Below are 19,212 nucleotides of genomic sequence, written 5' to 3'. Positions count from 1 at the left end.
AGAGTATTGCGAGGGAGAAGATGGAAACACCACGCTACCAGTAGAATTCCAAGGAGTAGTTTCCAAAGCTATTCTTGACAGTGGAGCAGGAGTCGCTATCGCCACCAAGGAAATCTGGAAAAAATGGGAAAAACCAGCTTTGAGAGCTACCAAAATGAAATTGTAATTGACAGATGGGTTCATGGAGAAGCCTCTAGGACTCTTAAAAAAAGTGATTGTCACCTCATGCGGAATCGAGTATGAGCATACATTTGCAATAGTTGATTTTGACAAAAAGAATAATTACGAGATCATCTTGGGAAGACCATTCATGTGACAATTAAAGATGGTCCAGGATTGGGGTTACGACCACATATACCTCAGACATGGTGAAACAACAACCAAAATACGCCTAAAAGACCATAGTTACAAGGATGTGAACCAGACACCAGTGGAAGAGTTTGATTCAGCTACATTGGCAGGATTGGAACTCCCAGCATGTTTACGGCAACAAAAAAAGCTATGGATGTGTGGAGCTTCACATTGTGAGAGATTAAAAAGAGAGGAATGCGTCTTAGAAAGAGCGATTTAGGACAAGGATTATATTCCAGAACCTTTTCCTAAAGATGCCTTGGAACCTCTGGAATGGGAACACATACTGGCAACATTGGATGTCTGTACCATTACAAATAGTCCAACAATAAACTTTTGCGATAAGGATGGCAGGATGGCTATGATGTGCTACCCTATTACATGGTAAGCCTTATACCAACAGGAGATGAGATGGTAGAACCACCAGAACAAGACGACTTTTATAACTCCTCTGAGCATCTAGAGGTAAATAACGATGCAGATAATGAGTGTTCAGACATCTCAAGTGAGCGTGGGGAGATAACAGAGAATATCAAGTTTTATGATTTTGCCAATCAGCTCTCTAGACGCCAAGAACGCTATAGGAAAAAACGAGCATAAAACAAAGCAAGAGAGAACCTGATGCCCATGATAAAAGATAAAACTCACTATCTAATGCTTGTCAAAGTAGAATTTGTGTAAAAGATCAAATATCAGGAAGATTCTCAAAAGTTTGAAAGGAAGGAACGCGAGAGGAAATAAGACAAGTAAGGAAAGCTAGAACAGAAACAAAATCACAAAAATCTCAAAAACAAAAAAAAGAAACAACAAAAGACCCAGAGTGGACCAAACTGGAGCATAAACAGAAATACCAAGAACTAAAACGGTCTTTACGAGAGTTATGGACTACTGAGGGAGATAGTGATGGTAAGGGGGAGTCAGAAAAAGGAAACATGAATGTACCATGACACTATCGGAAATTCACCATCCAGGATAGAAAAAACATAATGACACCACCAGTCAGGGAAAGAACAAACCAAGAATCTTACGATGGGCCAGAAAATGCAAAAAGGATAGACCTCGCTGAACCAGGTGAGAAGCCTCAGTCGGTCTATATAGCAACTAATTTAGAGTGTGAAGAAGGAGAACGGTTAACACAACTTCTCAAGAAGTATAAAGATGTGTTTGCATGGTCCTACAAAGATCTCAAAGGAGTTGATCCATCGATATGCCAACATACAATTCTTTTGAAATCAGATCCCAAACCTAGCAAACAGCGTCCTTATACATATAATGACACATTTGCTAAACGCATCAAAGAGGAGATTGACAAGCTGATGGATGCTGAATTCATCTATCAAATCGGACATACAGATTGGGTGTCACCCATTGTGGTTGTCCCCAAAAAGAACAAAAAACTGTGAGTGTGTGTAAATCTCAAAAAGGTAAATGCAGCCACCATAAGGGACAATTATCCCTTGCTGATCACAGAACATGTACTTGAGAGGGTGGCCGGAAAATGGGCTTATTCCTTTCTAGATGGGTTTTCAAGGTATAACCAACTGGCAATTGCAATAGAGGATCAACACAAAACAACGTTTGCCACAGAATGGGAAATATATGCGTATCGAGTTATGCCTTTTGGTTTAACTAATGTCCCAGCTACCTTTCAAAGGCTAATGACGCACGCGTTCAAATAAAACCTAAGAATATTCTTAGAAATATACATGGATGATCTTTGTGTACACTCTCTTCTACGAGAGGAACATATTGACCATTTGCAAAAGGTATTTGAAAAATGCAGAACATATCGAATCTGTCTTAATCCGGAAAAGTTCATTTTTATGGTTAGGCAAGGCCGCATCTTAGGACACATTGTCTCAAGAAATGTCATAACCAATGACCTAGACAAAATCAAAGTCATAGTAGACCTACCTAGGCCTACTAATGCGAAACAAGTGCAATCCTTCATGGGACACTCGGATATTATCGAAGATTCATATATATGTATGCAATCATAGCACAACCTCTGTATCGTTTGTTAGTCAGTTTTGAATGGACTGAGGAGTGTGAAACTTCATTCCAAAAGCTGAAGGAAAACCTTGTATCAGCACCTGTACTTAAAGCACCAGATTGGGAAAAGATATTCCATGTTCACATTGATGCATGTGTATATGCAATAGGGAGTATTCTGGCTCAACCTGGAGAAGGAAGAATGGATTTTCCAGTTTGTTATGCAAGCCGACAATTATACAGTGCGGAAAAGAATTACACAACCACCGAAAGAGAGGGGTTAGGAATGATTTATGCTATAAAGAAATTTCGGCATTATTTGCTCGTAAACAAATTTGTGCTCTTCATAGATCATCAAGCTCTTTTGTATCTGGTTAATAAACCATGCAATACTGGGAGAATTGTACGCTGGTTTATTATAATGCTAGAGTTTGATTTCACAGTGGTAGTCAAAAAGGGTAAAACTCATCTACGAGCGGATCATCTTTCAAGGCTACACAATGGGGAAGCTCCTAAAGAAGAAGATGATGACATACCAAATGCTTATCTTTTCAATATTGAAATGATACCCAAATGGTCTCAGGAAATTGTTAGCATTCTTTCCTTTGGAGGTAGGTTTGATAACACGGAAGACAGATTCAAACAACAAACAATTCGACAAAAAAAAAACTTACAGTTGATTGCAGGACGGCTGTATCATCTAGGATCGGACCACATTCTACGATGATGTATAAATCTGGAGGAATTCGAGTGTTATCTTGAAGAAGCACATGTCCAGGATTGTGCATTTCATTGTTCAACAATGAAAACACACTAGGGATTGAAACAATTAGGGGTTTATTGTCCAACTATGTACGCAGACACACATGCTTATGTTAACAATTGTATTATATGTAGTTCCAAATGACCAATGGATCACGCGACATTGTTTCAGGTAAACATTGCACCCGCATGGAGTTAATATATTATTGATTTCTTAGCCACCAGGACATTCCCTGAAAACATAACAAGAGTGCGGAAAAGGGCTATAGAGCTGGAGGCTCACGACTATAATTTAATTGGGAACCAACTCTATAAGCGAGGAAAGAACAATTAACTTAGAATCTGTGCAGGTGAAAGTGAATACCTGTTGATTCTAGAACACACACATGGAGGCATAAGTGGAGGCCATTTTTCAAGCGATAAGACGACAAAAATTGTGGCCTCCACTTGTGCCGCCATGTGCGTGCTCTAGAATCAGCAGGTATTCACTTTCACCTACACATACCCAATATATCATTGTGGCTACGGACTATCTCACGAAATGGGCGGAAGCCAAGGTCACACAAAAAGCAGATGCACGAATCACTGCACAATTTTTTTATGAGAATGTTTTTGTACGATACGGTTTACCAATAGAAATTTTCAGTGATCGAGGAACACATTTTCTTAATGAAGTCATTGAATATCTGCTAGAGGAATTCATGGTCATATATAGAAAATCTGCTCCATATCATCCACAGGCAAATGGACAAGCTGAGGCCACAAATAAAACACTATGCACGGTTCTCACTAAAATTGTATCAGAATCAAGGACAGACAGGGATCAGTAGTTACACTCAACACTATGGGCATACAGGGTAGTTTACAAAACATCGATAGGAACAACACCGTACAACATGGTTTTTGGCCTAAATGCTATATTACCCATAGAGTTTTTAATCCCAACTCTACGAGTAGCAAACCGCTTAGAATGGACAGGGCATGCGCTCTCTTCAAGAATAGATGATCTTGAAAATCTAGATGAACTTCGCTTGAGAGTTGTAGCTTCGATCTATGCTAAAAAGAGAAGACAAAAGGAGTTCTTTGACAAGCATGTGCGCACGAAAGAGTTCAAAACAGGTGATTATGTACTTGTTTATACCTTGAAGCAACATGCCAAGAAACTTAAGAAGCGAGGGATGGGACCCTTTGTAATTAGTGACCTATCACAAAGCGGAGCTATCAAGCTTGCTACATTAGCAGGTGAAGAAATGCCAAATTGGATTACTGGGTGTCGATTAAAGAAATATCATTTACAACTAACATAGGATGGATATGCGCATTTCAACAAATCCATCAAGAAAAACAACGAATGAAGGAGAAACAAAGGGTACAAGAATAAGCCCAAGCAGAAGCAAAAGAACACATTGCAAAAAGAAGGCTTCTACAACAACAACAATGTGGATCACCGTTGCGAATCTATGCCATTCGACTAACAAATTTTGACAAAGACAGAGTGGAGCCAATAATTGCAGTCAAAGTGGGTAGCAATCAAGTTGAATGGACGGCATTGATTGATTCTGGAGCTCAATCCAATTTGATCTCTTACAGATTATACAAACAGCTCAAGCCCACGGGTGGACTTCATCCTACTCCACAAGTGCTGGAAAGTAGTACATCACATTCGTTGAAAACATTGGTCTGGACTATATTGCATGTACAAGTACATCAATATATTTTCCCACACAAGTTTTATGTGGTTGAGGATGAAAGCACACAACACCCCATGTTGTTGGGAAAACCTTGGCAAAAAGAGTATATTGTGCAAATAGATTGGATTGCGAATGCAGCCAAAATTCAGCATGCACAAGAACAACAGGTGGTAGCCTTTGCTCAGCAACCCCGGAAGAATCAGCTGCCAGCAATGCAATCACTAGATAAAGAGCCCAAAGACAGGGTGCCACTAAAGAACAACAGGATACCCATGTTAAACAAACAGGTAACTAGCAATCATGCTCACTACATGTATAAGAATTCACCGACCGCAGTGAAAAGATCAACGTTACCAACACAAGAAAAACAAGTATGGGTGCGGAAGGATAGAAGTGACATGGCAGACAAACCACAATACAACAACAGAATTCAACCGAAACAGATAGTTCAACCAAAAACCAAGGGAATAAAAAAGATATGGATCCCAAAGAAAATTCTCAGCAACAACTCAAATACAATTCGCATTTGGATCCCGAACCCGAAGCAAAAGGAACTCCCTTCAATACAAGCAACATCGAAAGGCAGACAATTGCATATGAAACCAACAAACCGACTTATGTGGATTCCCATCAGCAGCAAAACAATGACAATCGCGGAAGTAGCAATAAACCTACAAAAATCGGCAAGGCAAAGCTACACGTGGAAAGAAAAAGAGACAAGGTCTATGGCCAATTCCGCCACGAAATTCTCTCCAGGGAGACAAATACGGCCATATTGACAGTAGCGGCAAACCACGCAACTTTTTCAAGAAAGACAATCAAACAAAGAGTAGTAGAGTTACAGCTTTTACTTGCAAAGAAAACAGGAAACCTCAACGGCAAATGCCAATAAGCATCTTGCTTATACCCTTCTCTTACACAGCATTAATTTTTCCATGCATTGACCGAGTATGCATTATATAGGGCCACATTACACGGCCAAGCATTAGCACAATTTTTTCAACCCATGCACGGCACATACACCAAGGTGATATCTTGTCGTCCGGGAGGACTCCGGCTAGGATAGGGGGAGGCATTCTCAAATGTGAACCCAATGGCAAAAAGAGCAAAAAAGGGCATGTTTTTTGACTATTTTTAAGGGTTGTTGTTTGACTGCGAATTTTTTTGGACTAACCCAAGTGCATATGCCTTTATATAGCATGAATCTACAAGTATATTGGGCCAAACTCCAAATCAAGCCCTTAGGTGTGTGTATATAAGTAAAAATAGTCATTTTTCGGGCAAAATATTGATAAAACGGAGAAATCCGGCCATAAAAATTACATGTGAGTGTATATAATGTTTTGCGGTGATTTTTTTGATTTACTATGATTTTTGGGAATTTTTTGGGTTTGATTTTCTATTTTCCTTTTAATTTTGCTAATTTTCGGCAGAAAAACTTCAAAAATAAAAAAAGCAAGTGAAAAACGGTTGTAATGAAAAAACAAATATATGGGGATGATCAGTGACTATAGGACAACCTATGGTACAATGGGGGTGCAATTATGTGAATGAAGCAGAAAGCGTGATTTGGCCAGATTTTGACTGAAACGTCAAATTTCTCGGAAACTGGGCAAATGGAGTCCAAATCAAGAAATTTTTGAGCCTAAACCGCATCTTGAAAGAAATTGGAGCACATGTCAAATTTCATGAAAAGTGGTTCGGGGACCCCCATTATAAGAAATTTTCACTTCATTTTAAGCTCATTTCCACTATTGACTTTTGAGAGAGAGCCTCTGCCACCTAGAGAGAACGGAACTTCTAGCAGCTTCCATGACGCGCATGACTATCCGACAGGCCCCAGACATGAGAGGTAGGCTCACCACTTTGAGCTTTCCGCGCATGTTTGTCATTTTGTCACGAAAACTAGCGTAGGGCTCACACATACAGCGTGCAGTAGAGACCTACAAGTAGAAGTGGCCACCTAACAACTAACCCAAAAGAAATGAGACTTCATTGGCAGCTTACCCTAGCATAGGAGACCAGTTTTGGATGACCAAAGGTGGTAGAAAACCATCGGAAAAAAACCTAATTCCTAGAGCCCCGCAAGAGGCAACCAAATGGGAAATCGGCGGAGAGGCTCCCAAATGCTACCAAAATTCATGGGTAGGAGCATCTCGACATGCTCGACAAGTCTATGTAGCCCACATGAACAAAAGGTGACCCGAAGAGGCACTAAACTTCAAAAACAGCATCAGACACACAAAGCGTCAAATAAATCTCGCGGCCAAACCGCATGTCCGTTTTCCACCAAACTTCACGAGCGGCTTTCCTAGACCATCAACAACCAAGTCCTATGGTGGTAGACCACCACAAGTCATCAAAGACTTGTAAACGCAACCACGGGTGCTTCTAGAGCGACAAATTTCCAAATAGAGCTCCGGTGAAGCCAATGTCTACAAAAACCATACGGCAAGGATCCCCAAGGGATCGGGAAGCTATGGAGACGAACATTAAGAAGTTTCATCGCCGAAAAGAACTCCAAAAGTCAGAAAACGGCTCAAAGGCTCTAAAATCTACACAGGGAGTTACTTTCTATCTATTTGACTTTTTTGTTGAAATAAAGCTTAAAAGGGACTGAGAGGGACTAAGGGTAGGCACCAATAGCAGTCTCCACAAAAATTTCATCAAGAGACATCCTATGCGTAGGATGTCTCAAGGCCATTTCTGGGCACAAACCCCAACATTTCTCCTTGCACAAAGTTTCTAAATAGCCTTTACATACTAGCCACTAAGTTTCATCACATTTGGACCAAAATTGACCTCATATGCATAAAAAAACGCAAAGTCAGGGCATAGAGGCAATAATGGATCATATACCTACCAAAACTTGTCCAAATCACATGAAACTTGCACAATACAATCATGGGCACATTGCCAACCAATCTGTGTGGTCACCTGCAAAAAATGATGAAGTAGACATCCTACGTGTAGGATGTCTAAATGACATTTTTGGCCTACAGAGGGTGTTTTTCAATCCCATATTCATTCATATCACCTTCAAGAGCACATATATCAAGTTTCCAGCCATTCTAATCATTTTTGACCCCCAACACCTCCAAGATACACTTTTTGAGCCCAAAAACACTACACATGGTCTTACCAACACCAATTCTTGTCCAAATAAAAATCCAAGAGCATGGCCATAGTCCACAGGCCAAGAGCTACCCACATAACAAATCTCAAGCTATTTTGATGAAATAGACATCCTACGCGTAAGATGTCTCCAGCTCAATTTTGAATTTCGTTGCAAAAAATGACATCATGGGAGTCATTACCATGGTGCAAGGAGCCCATATATCAATTTTCAACCCATTTGGATATCATTTGCCACCTGTTGAGGACATCTTACCCAATTTGTGAGCCTAGAGCCTGAATCTGCCCAAAAATGCATTTTTTGACGCCCAAACCCAATTCCAATCACATAGCCATGTTGCACAGGCCAAGTACCACCAGCATGTCAATTTTCACCAAAAAACTGATGAAAAAGACAAATGATAATTTTTTGCCAAAATAACATTGTGAGCACATGCACGGCTTCCCAAGTTCCTTTTAAGTTTTATTTTCAATTTTCAAGTCATTTGGATAGTTAAAACTCAGTTTCTCAGCCGATATGGAAAAAACGCTAACTTCGGACTACTGAGTGCAACAGGATCTATGGCAGCCGCAAAATCACCGGCAAAGAAGAAGAGGATGACCATAAAAGACTATTTGGAAGAAGTGGAGCCGTTTGTCATCCAAGAAGGAACTCTAAAGCCAACCAGCACGTGGATTCAAGAGGACTTGCTAGAGTCTAATGATCTGAAGATCTACCAAGGCGTGTTCAAAGATACTGAAGGAAATGTAATAGAGCTACCCATGCTACCGCGGGAGCTCAATGAGTTTGTCAGAAGCAAGATGGCAGAGTACCTAGAGAAGATAGATCTCCATAATTATTTTGAAGTTGTGCCAGCTGGAATTGACATGAAAAGAGTATGGGAATTTGTGACTACAATCAAAGAATATAGAGTTGCCAGAGTTACGGATCTGCAGGGCAAGCCGGACACTGTGATTGTAATCACAGAGAGAGTGGTGGCAGCCGCACTAGACCTCTCCAACAAAGGGGATAGTGTAGCCAAAAGAAGAGATGAAGTCAAGGTGTACACAGAAAAGAAGAGCAACTACACCTTTGAAGACATTGCAAAACCTTTAAGTGGCAATCATGAGCCAGCTTTACAACCAGCATTTCCACATGTGTACAAGGCGGCCATAGAAGTACCGAATGCAGCCTGGAGCAATTGCCACAACCTTCACCTGGGCAATACAGAAGAGCAAGCCGAAGGTGATCAACTATGCTGCCTATATCCATGATAATCTTGTGAAGATGGGCAACAAGAACCCCACCTACATTGTGCCGGGTGAGCTGATCACGAAAGTGGTTTATGGGGCATTGCACGCCACTGGAAGATGGCGCCACCCTCCATCACAGAATGACTGGCTAAGGCTCAAGGAAGATAAAGAGGAGGAACAGCCAAAGCACCCAGAGTTGCCACAAGGTTGAAATGCCGGTTAGAGACCATTGGTGCAGCAAAAGTTGGTCAAAGCTAGCAAGTCATCTATGCCAGGCCAAGACAGCAATCGAGTGTAGTGCAAAAGGCTAGGGTAGGCACCAAGGCCCTTGGCAGCCAAAGGATAGCGGGAAAGTATGCCTGATGCGTTTTTTTAGGCCAAAAGTGCAGCGGAATGGTCCAGTTGGGATGGCAGGTCCAGATGTACAAAATGCCAAGTCAAAGATCTAGAAGGTAGAGTTCAACGTGCTATAGAGGCCGGTCCAGACGCCTCTTCAAACGGAGCCCCGGTGCTCAAGATATTACAGTTTGAAGAAAGAGTATGAAGCAGATCCCCGACGGACAGGGTAGCAGAGGATAGGTGGCCTGAGCGGATGTCAGTGTATATGCGTGTAGTGCTCAAGTTGTGGAGCATGCCTGTCTTCTCGCATTGCGAATCGGAGCTCTGGATAGCAAGATATGGTCAGTTCAAGATTTTCTAGGGGCCGGGTCTGAGCCCACTTGACCGCATTGGAGGATGTGCCATTTGGCAGTTTTGCAGCCTCGCCAAGGTTCTCGGTGGGAGTGTTTACCATGTGGAGCTAGTTGGAATCGACTGCCCGTCAATCGGATGCTTGGTTGGCCAGATATAGGGAGATGAAGTCGGGAGCTGATGGCAATAGAAGGTGTGCAGATGGCTTTTCAAGTTTTTGGTTGCCTTGGATAGTGGACTCCGGGGACTCGAAGTGCAATGAGCATGGGGAAATTTTAAGTCCGGAACCAGCTTTATCGGTCAGGTTTGACGGCCGCTACATGGGCCAATTAAGAAAGGCAAAGCAGAATACCCAATGCAAATGGAAGTGAGGTTTTTTTTTAGTTTAAATGGTGGATTTTGTTAAGGCTTGGAGGTTGCTTACACCAGGAACCACCACGTGGTAGGGCACTGAGCCCACATGCGAGGAGGAGGCTTGAGTGCGCGTGCTATATACTCTGGGGCGTGGGCACCCATTAGCGTCGAGGAAGTGGTGTGGGGAGCTTGGAGCGTGGGGCTATGGCGCTAGCGGCGGTGGCGCTGTGCAGGCGAAGACGCCGGTTGTTTTGGCGTCAGTTGGCGGAGAGGGCCGACGGCCCGGGAGGCGCGCCCGCGGTGGGGAAAGGTGTGGCGGCGCAGTGATGATGTGGCGGCCCCAGTAGGGGGGATGGTCCCGCAAGAGCCCATGGGGCGCCAAAATTTTGAGGGAAAGGAAGGGGGAAATAGCGACATCGCTATTGCCTCCCCCCCTCAGGCAAGGGGAAGTTCCCACAGCAGGAGGGCAAGGTTAGAGAGAGAAGGAGAGAAATAAAGCACAAGGGCAGCCAGGTGGGCAAAGTGCAAGGCCAAGTAGCCGGACAAACAAGGGCAAGGGCATGGGCATCTGGGCCAAGCAAATGCAAAGGTAAAAAACAAGGGTAAGGGAAAAGGAGAAGACCAAAGAAGCATGGCAAATCAAAGGGTGCAAAGCAAAGTCAAGTGCAAGGTCGGATAGAGGAAAGGGAGAGTCAAAGTCAAGAATGGAGCAGTGTAAGGTTGATGCCAATAGGGGTAAAAATGAAGAGATAAAAAATAAAAAAATAAAAAGCCTAGGGGGCAGTAGCGACGTCGCTAATGCCCCCCCCCAAAGAGCAAAAGAGAAAAGGAGAGAAGATGAAAAAAGGCGATGCCCCCCTTCCCAAGAGATACCAAAAAAATGTGCCACATGGACCAATTAGAGGGCAATTTCCCAAATTGAACCCCTCCCCCCTATAAAAGTCAAAAAATGATCAAATTAGGCGCTTCTTCTTGCTTTTGTTTTGGCCTTTTGAGGTGCCGTTTGAAGCCTACAAAGTGGAGTTCTCTAGCAAGCTAGCCCCTTTGTAACTTTTGCTTGAAAATGGCCATGGTGATGGCATTGCAAGCCGGTGTATGTGTTTTTTGAAGTGCAATCAAGCCACAATTGCCTCCCAAGCTCTTGTTTCCACTTCCCCCTTTCTCTTTCTCCTGCTTTCATGTCCCTCCTCGGTGCCGAGTGTGTGGAAGTGTGTGCCCCCCCGGACCGATGGTGCTTTGAGTGAAAGAGTGAGATTGAGTGGTTGTGTGCGTGTGTAAGGGTGGAGACAGGCAGTGGTAGAAGGTACCTTGTGTGGTGGGTTTGTAGAGTGTGTGAGCAGTGGCAATGGAGCAGGCGGTGGTCTACTAGTGTTAAGTGTTTCTTTGAAGGTGTTTTCCGAGAGGATAGGGGTGCTGAGAGCTGTGAATATCCTGAGCTATAGAGAGGCCCTTTTGTTTGTGCTGGGCGTGTTCCCCCATTCCCCCTCTCCATGTTGTGGTGCCCCCACGGAGGAGTATGCTGATGCTCCTAGTTAAAGTCGAAGCAGTGATTTTGATGATACCAAAGGTGCGACCTTTGAAGATCAGGTGCTGCTAGTGATGGCTTGGATGGGATTTCCCATTTTCACTGGGGTTGAAGATCCGAAAACTTGGCTTCAAGACTACGGATTGTTCGTGTTGGAAAGCGGTTTATCAAGAGAAGATGGTGCGGTACAGGTGTTCCCGCTCCTGGTTCGTGGTAAAGCAAAGCTATGGTTTGATAGCCTTGGTGAAGAAGAAAAAACAGATTGCGAAGCCTTGGAGGTGGCTTTTCGAAGCAGATTTGTAGCGGATGTGCAGCTAGATGAAGTAAAGCGGAAGCTGGACAGTTTGAAGCAAAGCTTGGAGGGAGATTTTCAAGCGTTCGAGTGGGAGTTCGAAGCCCTATGGGGAAAATTAATCAAGGTATCTGCTGCAAAAAATGCCAGTTTTTTAAAGTTGTGTAAATTCATGGATTGCCTGCATGAGGAAGTGTGAGATAAGGTGGAAATAGATGGTCCAATGTCGTATGAGGAGGCGGCAGCTCTAGCGAGAGGGCGAACCAAAAAGATTTTGAAGAATCGCGAGGCTAAGCGGAGTTTACAAGGTGCTATGATGCCAAGGCAGTGTGATGTGGTGATAACCAAGCCGAAGGTGGTGCAAAGGGAAGTGCAAGTGCGAGAAGAACCAAGGGTTCTTTGGCTACAAAGAGAGAGGATGGTTCCTATGCCGAAGATTCTGGCTAGAGCAGCTCTAATTGTGGAGGAAGTGCAGGTGGTTCCAGAGTGGGCAAAGGAAGTGCTGCCAAGATCGAGTGCGGCTGTTGAAGCTCCATTGGAGTGTGGTAAAGAGAAGAGAGTGCGGTTTGCAGACGAGGTTAAAGCGGTGAAGCTAGAGGAGGTTCCTGAGCTTGAGACCGAAGAAGAGAAGACTGAGTCAAGTGACAGTAGCTCTATGGATGCAGATACAAGTTGGGAGACGGAGTCATCCCAATCCAGGTATGATGAGTTCGACCTCTTACATGTGAGTGGAGAGGCGGTAAATATGTACGAGGAGCAGCATGAAGTGCAACCCGAGGTGCATAGTGGAGACCAAGTGGATCAATCTAGGCCCACAGGTGATGAAGAACAGGTAAAGCTGGTGTGCAGTACCATGCTAATGGCTATGTCAATGAAGATAGCGGTGGAATATGCCATATTAGTGCAGCAGGTGCAAAGTTATGCTAAAAGGTGTGAAGCAATTGTACCTATGGAGAAGGACGAAGAGAATGCGGTAGAGAACGATTCTCTCTTTTCCTTGGCAGAGCTTGAGGATGCAGTGGTCAAAGAGCAGGTAATTGAAGCGGACGAGGAGGCGGTGCTTATTGACCTTGGAGGGCCCATTCACGAGGAGGATCTCGACGATGTTGGAATTGAGTTCATGGAAGGTGAGAAGGATAAAGTGGAGTCCAGGTTAAAGGTGCTTCCTATGCAGTTGGTTCCCTCTATGACAGGTGATGAGGATTCCAAGGCGCTGTCCAAGCTTTGTAAAGAGGTTTGTGAGTGGTGGTTAAAGGGAATGGTGATAAAAGTAGCTGTGCGGTACGCTGTTGAGCAGGTACAGGATCTGCTAGATGAAGATCTAGCTTTACATGGATGGGAGGGCGGGTCAGATGTGTCAGATAAGTCGCGAGTGTTGATTGAGCAGGATGGTAAGCACGAAGGTGCTCTATTTGGTGCTTTTGGAGGAGTTTTGTTGTGAGTGGGCAGTTTGCCAAGGAGTGCGTGGAGTGGTAGAAGCGTGTGGATGGCAGTTTGGTTATGCAATTGGGTGTGTGCCTTAGTGTGGCACTGTGTAAAGCTATTGCAGGTGGATGGAAGAGACCAATGCAAAGTGTTCGACCTAGGACGGTGATTACAGGTAAACCAGGGGGTTGGGCAACCCGCATGAGCAAAGACAGCGGGTAGCAGGTGTTGGTTTTGTACATATGATGGGTGTTTTTGCAGTATACAGAGAGTTTGGTTTTGGTGTGCTTTTTTTAGTGCAATAAGGCCATGTGTGGTTGAACATAAATGTTCAACGAGGGGGTGGGCAATGATGGTGCAGCTAAAGTTGGTCGAAGCTAGCATGTGATCTATGCCAGGCCAAGACAGCAATCAAGTTCAGTGCAAAAGGCTAGGGCAGGCACCAAGGCCCTTGGCAGCCAAAGGATAGCGGGAAAGTATGCCTGATGCGTTTTTTTAAGGCCAAAAGTGCAGCGGAATGGTCCAATTGGGATGGCAGGTCAAGATGTATGAAATGCCAAGTCGAAGCTCTAGAAGGTAGAGTTCAACGTGCTCTAGAGGCCGGTCCAGACGGCTCGTCAAACGGAGCCCCGGTGCTCAAGATATTACAGTTTGAAGAGAGAGTATCTAGCAGATCCCCGACGGACAGGGCAGCAAGGGACAGGTGGCCCGGGCAGATGTCAGTGTATATGCGTGTAGTGCTCAAGTTGTGGAGCATGCCTGTCTTCTCGGATTGCGAATCGGAGCTCTGGATAGCAAGATATGGTCAGTTCAAGATTTTCTAGGGGCTGGGTCTGAGCCCACTTGACCGCATTGGAGGATGTGCCATTTGGCAAATTTGCAGCCTCGCCAAGGTTCTCGGTGGGAGTGTTTACCATGTGGAGCTAGTCGGAATCGACTGCCCGTCAATCGGATGCTTGGTTGGCCAGATATAGGGAGATGAAGTCGGGAGCTGATGGCAATAGAAGGTGTGCCGATGGCTTTTCAAGTTTTTGGTCGCCTTGGATAGTGGACTCCGGGGACTTGAAGTGCAATGAGCATGGGGAAATTTGAAGTCCGGAACCATCTCTATCGGTCAGGTTTGACGGCCGGTACATGGGCCATTTGAGAAAAGCAAAGCAGAATACCCAATGCAAGTGGAAGTGAGTTTAAATAGTGGATTTTGTTAAGGCTTGGAGGTTGCTTACACCAGGAACCGCCACGTGGCGGGGCACGGAGCCCACATGCGAGGAGGAGGGCTGAGTGCGCGTGCTATATACTCTGGGGCGTGGGCACCCATTAGCGTCGAGGAAGTGGTGTGGGGAGCTTTGAGCGTGGGGCTATGGCGCTAGCGGCGGTGGCGCTGCGTAGGCGGAGACGCCGGCTGTTTTGGCGTCAGTTGGCGGAGAGGGGTGACGGCCCGGGAGGCGCGCCCGCGGCGGGGAAAGGTGTGGCGGCGCAGTGATGACGTGGCGGCCCCAGTAGGGGGATGGTCCCGCAAGAACCCATGGGGCGCCAAAATTTTGAGGGAAAGGGAGGGGGCAATAGCGATATCGCTATTGCCTCCCCCCCTCAGGCAAGGGGAAGTTCCCACAGCAGGAGGGCAAGGTTAGAGAGAGAAGGAGAGAAATAAAGCACAAGGGCAGCCAGGTGGGCAAAGTGCAAGGCCAAGTAGCCGGACAAACAAGGGCAAGGGCATGGGCGTCCGGGCCAAGAAAATGCAAAGGTAAAAAAACAAGGGTAAGGGAAAAGGAGAAGACCAAAGAAGCATGGCAAATCAAAGGGTGCAAAGCAAATTCAAGTGCAAGGTTGGATAGAGGAAAGGGACAGTCAAAGTCAAAAATGGAGCAGTGTAAGGTTAATGCCAATAGGGGTAAAAATGAAGAGATAAAAAATAAAAAAATAAAAAGCCTAGGGGGCAATAGCGATGTCGCTAATGCCCCCCCCCCCCCCCCCCCCCCCCAAGGAGCAAAAGAGAAAAGGAGAGCAGATGAAAAAGGGCGGTGCCCCCCTTCCCAAGAGATACCAAAAAAATGTGCCACATGGACCAATTAGAGGGCAATTTCCCAAATTGAACCCCTCCCCCCTATAAAAGTCAAAAAATGATCAAATTAGGCGCTTCTTCTTGCTTTTGTTTTGGCCTTTTGAGGTGTCGTTTGAAGCCTGCAAAGTGGAGTTCTCTAGCAAGCTAGCCCCTTTGTAACTTTTGCTTGAAAATGGCCATGGTGATGGCATTGCAAGCCGGTGTATGTGTTTTTTGAAGTGCAATCAAGCCACAATTGCCTCCCAAGCTCTTGTTTCCACTTCCCCCTTTCTCTTTCTCCTGCTTTCATGTCCCTCCTCGGTGCCGACTATGTGGAAGTGTGTGCCCCCCTGGACCGATGGTGCTTTGAGTGAAAGAGTGAGATTGAGTGGTTGTGTGCGTGTGTAAGGGTGGAGACAGGCAGTGGTAGAAGGTACCTTGTGTGGTGGGTTTGTAGAGTGTGTGAGCAGTGGCAATGGAGCAGGCGGTGGTATGCTAGTGTTAAGTGTTTCTTTGAAGGTGTTTTTCGAGAGGATAGGGGTGCTGAGAGCTGTGAATACCCTGAGCTATAGAGAATCCCTTTTGTTTGTGCTGGGCGTGTTCCCCCATCCCCCCTCTCCACCGTGCAAGAGGAGCATCCAGAGTTGAAGAAAGGAAAGAAGGAATATGTACAAGTGCCGATCAAAGAGACAAAATCACAGAAAGTGGCATGACTAGAGCAGCCTGAAGTCGATCCCACCGCCATCACCCCCTCCTCATAGCCCTGCACAAACTCAATAAAAGGAGGAGCTAAACAAATTTGAAGATCAAGAAGATTCAAGGCAAGAACAGAGCCAAGAGCAAGAGCAAAAAGAGGAAGCTAAGCCCAAAGATGAGCAGCCAGAGCCAGATGAAACAAGGTTTAACATGTTTCTTGATCTACTAGCTGTTGGATATTCAAGAGAAGAGGCAGCCACAGTCGCATTTGACTTGGCAAGCACGGGGCTCAAAGAACAGATGCAGATCCTACAGTTAGTGGAGCTAAAAGAGATGGCCACTGATACAGTGGACCTGCAGCCACCCACCAATGACTGGGATGTGGTGATGACCAAGCTAATCGGGCTCAGGGAACAATCAATGGCCACTGAAAGTGAAATGGCTAATCTCAAAGCCAATGAAGTTTTTATCAAATCAGAAGTAGACACACTACAAAGACAGAACCAAGGGCATATAGAGAAAGAAGCAGAGCTGCAAGCTAGTCTGGCAAAGGCATTGCAAAGATGCCAGGAAATGGAAAGAGAGAATCAGGAAGCATCTCAAAGACTGCAAGGAGCTGAAGAAGAATACAAAAAACTTAGCAAGTCATGGAAAGATGCAGAAAGGGAAAGGGACAACCTAACCCTACAACTTGCTGAAGAATCCAAGGAAGTGGAAGCCATGCGGAATGCCAAAGAGATGGCTGAGATAGAGCAGGAGGCTAGCCAGGATGAGGTCATCAAGCTCAAAGACCAGATTAAAGTTAAAGATCAAACCATCCAACAGCTACGGGCATCTCTTGCCAGAATCAGAGCGACTAGCTCGACTCAAACCACTTCAGGGAGTCAGCTTTATGAAGAACAAATGAAAGAGCTCCAAAAGGAGTTAACTTTAGAGAAAAAGTAGAGGCTGATGATGGCCGAAGGGTTAGTGGTCATGCAGACCCGCATGGAAGAAGAGCACAAGGCAATGCAGAACAAGCTAGAAACCATCAAGAGAAAGCTCGAGGAGGCGGAGAAGATAAATGCTGATTTGAACGACCTCCTTGTGAATATGGGAGAGCAAGCTGAAGCAGAAAAACAGACATTCCAAAAGCAAATAGAAGAGCTGAGAGGCCAGTAGATAGAAGAGCAGTTCAGCACCGGGCCAGCAGCCATGGAAGGAATAGATTTAGAGAATGTGGCAGATCCTGTGGACACACCCATGCAAGAGGAAATCCTTGTAGGACCCTCTCAAGAGACACAAGATCTAACACAAGAAGAAGAAGAGAAGTTGCGAAAGGCCATAGAAGCGGAAATCAGAGATACGACCAAAGAAGCCTTGGAATGGGAGCAGAGGATCTTTAAATCAATGACTATTCAGAAGATAGACGCCAACAACCTTCGGCGTGAATGGCTACAGCCCTCTCTCCCATATCCTCTACTAAAGTACGAAGCTGCTACAATCAACAAGAAAATCAGAGAAGAGCCAACAGTGCCACTGTACATAGCAGACATCTCCAAGCGTGAAGGGGTAAAGTTGATAGTCGACTCTCAACCCAGGTGGAGAAAGGCATGGCTAACAAAGTATCCACAGTGTCTAATCCATCTGGTAGAGGCACCAAAAGTCATCAGAGATAACCTAAGTTTTTGGCCTCTACCAAGGATGCGGACGTGGAAGGCCCATGAGCTATTGCAAAGAAGCCAACCTACTTGGCTAAACTATCCGAAGTTTCCATGCTCGAAGGCAGGCGAGAAAATAAGTGTTCAATATATGGTGAAAACCCTAACGGGCACCATCAAATTGTTCACTGGCTCGCCTAACCTATCTTGCATTATGATGAGAAAGATTTTAGAAACACTTTTGACAGTCTTCGAGACGTTCAAACCAAGCCAGGTGATAGACAATATCTTCTTCTTTCAAGATACATACAGATGTGCATACGATCTGTCTGGTCAGCCTTCCAAGGAGGAGATACATGCATTGTATCAAAGGATCATGTTTTTGCAATCCTATCACCTCCAGGCCTTTCAAGAAGCTTTATACACCGGCTTCTTCACAATCAGCACTGACATATTTGGCCCGACACTACTGGCTCAACATACAAGATATGAGTCACTGCTCAAGATGAGAGAAAGCCTACGATGAAGAAGCAGCTCAGCAGTCATGTTGGGGATGACATGAGCAAGGAGGGGGGGAGTGTTAGAAGCTGGAAACACTCTACGGAAAATGACTGCTCGGAGGATTATTATTTTTTGTAATTATTCATTTATTGAGAAAACCCGACATTTCACCTTTGTAAATATTGGAGCTTACAGAAGTTTCCAGATTGTATCCCAGTTTTGACACTTAGATTGAGTAGATGGTTAAAATGGAAGATTAGGGTTTGAGAATTGTAAGGTATTTATACCACTTTTTGACCTCAATGAAAAACCTTTTGTCATTTTAAAAAATTGGAAGTCTGTGACTGAGTGTACTGTGTACGAGAGAGAGAGTGAGAGCTTCATCTTGACGCTACGTGCGCACCGGTGGTCGGAATCGAGTGCGGAGAAGTACAGCTTGTTGCCCCGAACAAGAGCTACATGCCAATACCTACATTGCGCGCGTACGGTCCGGTTTTGCAAGCTTCATTTGGTGATTCGGTGAGCATACGTTGTCCGATTTTGCATTGCAACATATCCACTTGTTCGCATTGAGTAGAGCTACACATTAGGCACTTTAGATTTTGGAAACGACAACCTGCAAGTTTCGGCCAGACATCCTAAGTGATTTTGCACCAGGTGTTTTGGGTTGGGATTTTGGTTCATAGACCTTAGGGAGAGCGACCTATTGGTGTTAGTAGGGTCTCCTTCAAGTTCTGTGGTGTTTCGAGATTGTTTGATGGATATTCAGTTCTAGAAAGCGTTGTAGGAAGTTTCCTCTTATGCACTCTTGAAGACTGTAGCTTAGACATTGGGTAGAGACCTCTGTAGGAATTAGTTAGGAGTCGATCGAATGTAGGTTGACA

Source organism: Adiantum capillus-veneris, chromosome 17 (assembly GCF_014529385.1).
Source record: "Adiantum capillus-veneris isolate H3 chromosome 17, ASM1452938v2, whole genome shotgun sequence".
In the NCBI taxonomy this organism is placed as follows: Eukaryota; Viridiplantae; Streptophyta; class Polypodiopsida; order Polypodiales; family Pteridaceae; genus Adiantum; species Adiantum capillus-veneris.
Note: the sequence above shows the minus strand (reverse complement) of the source record.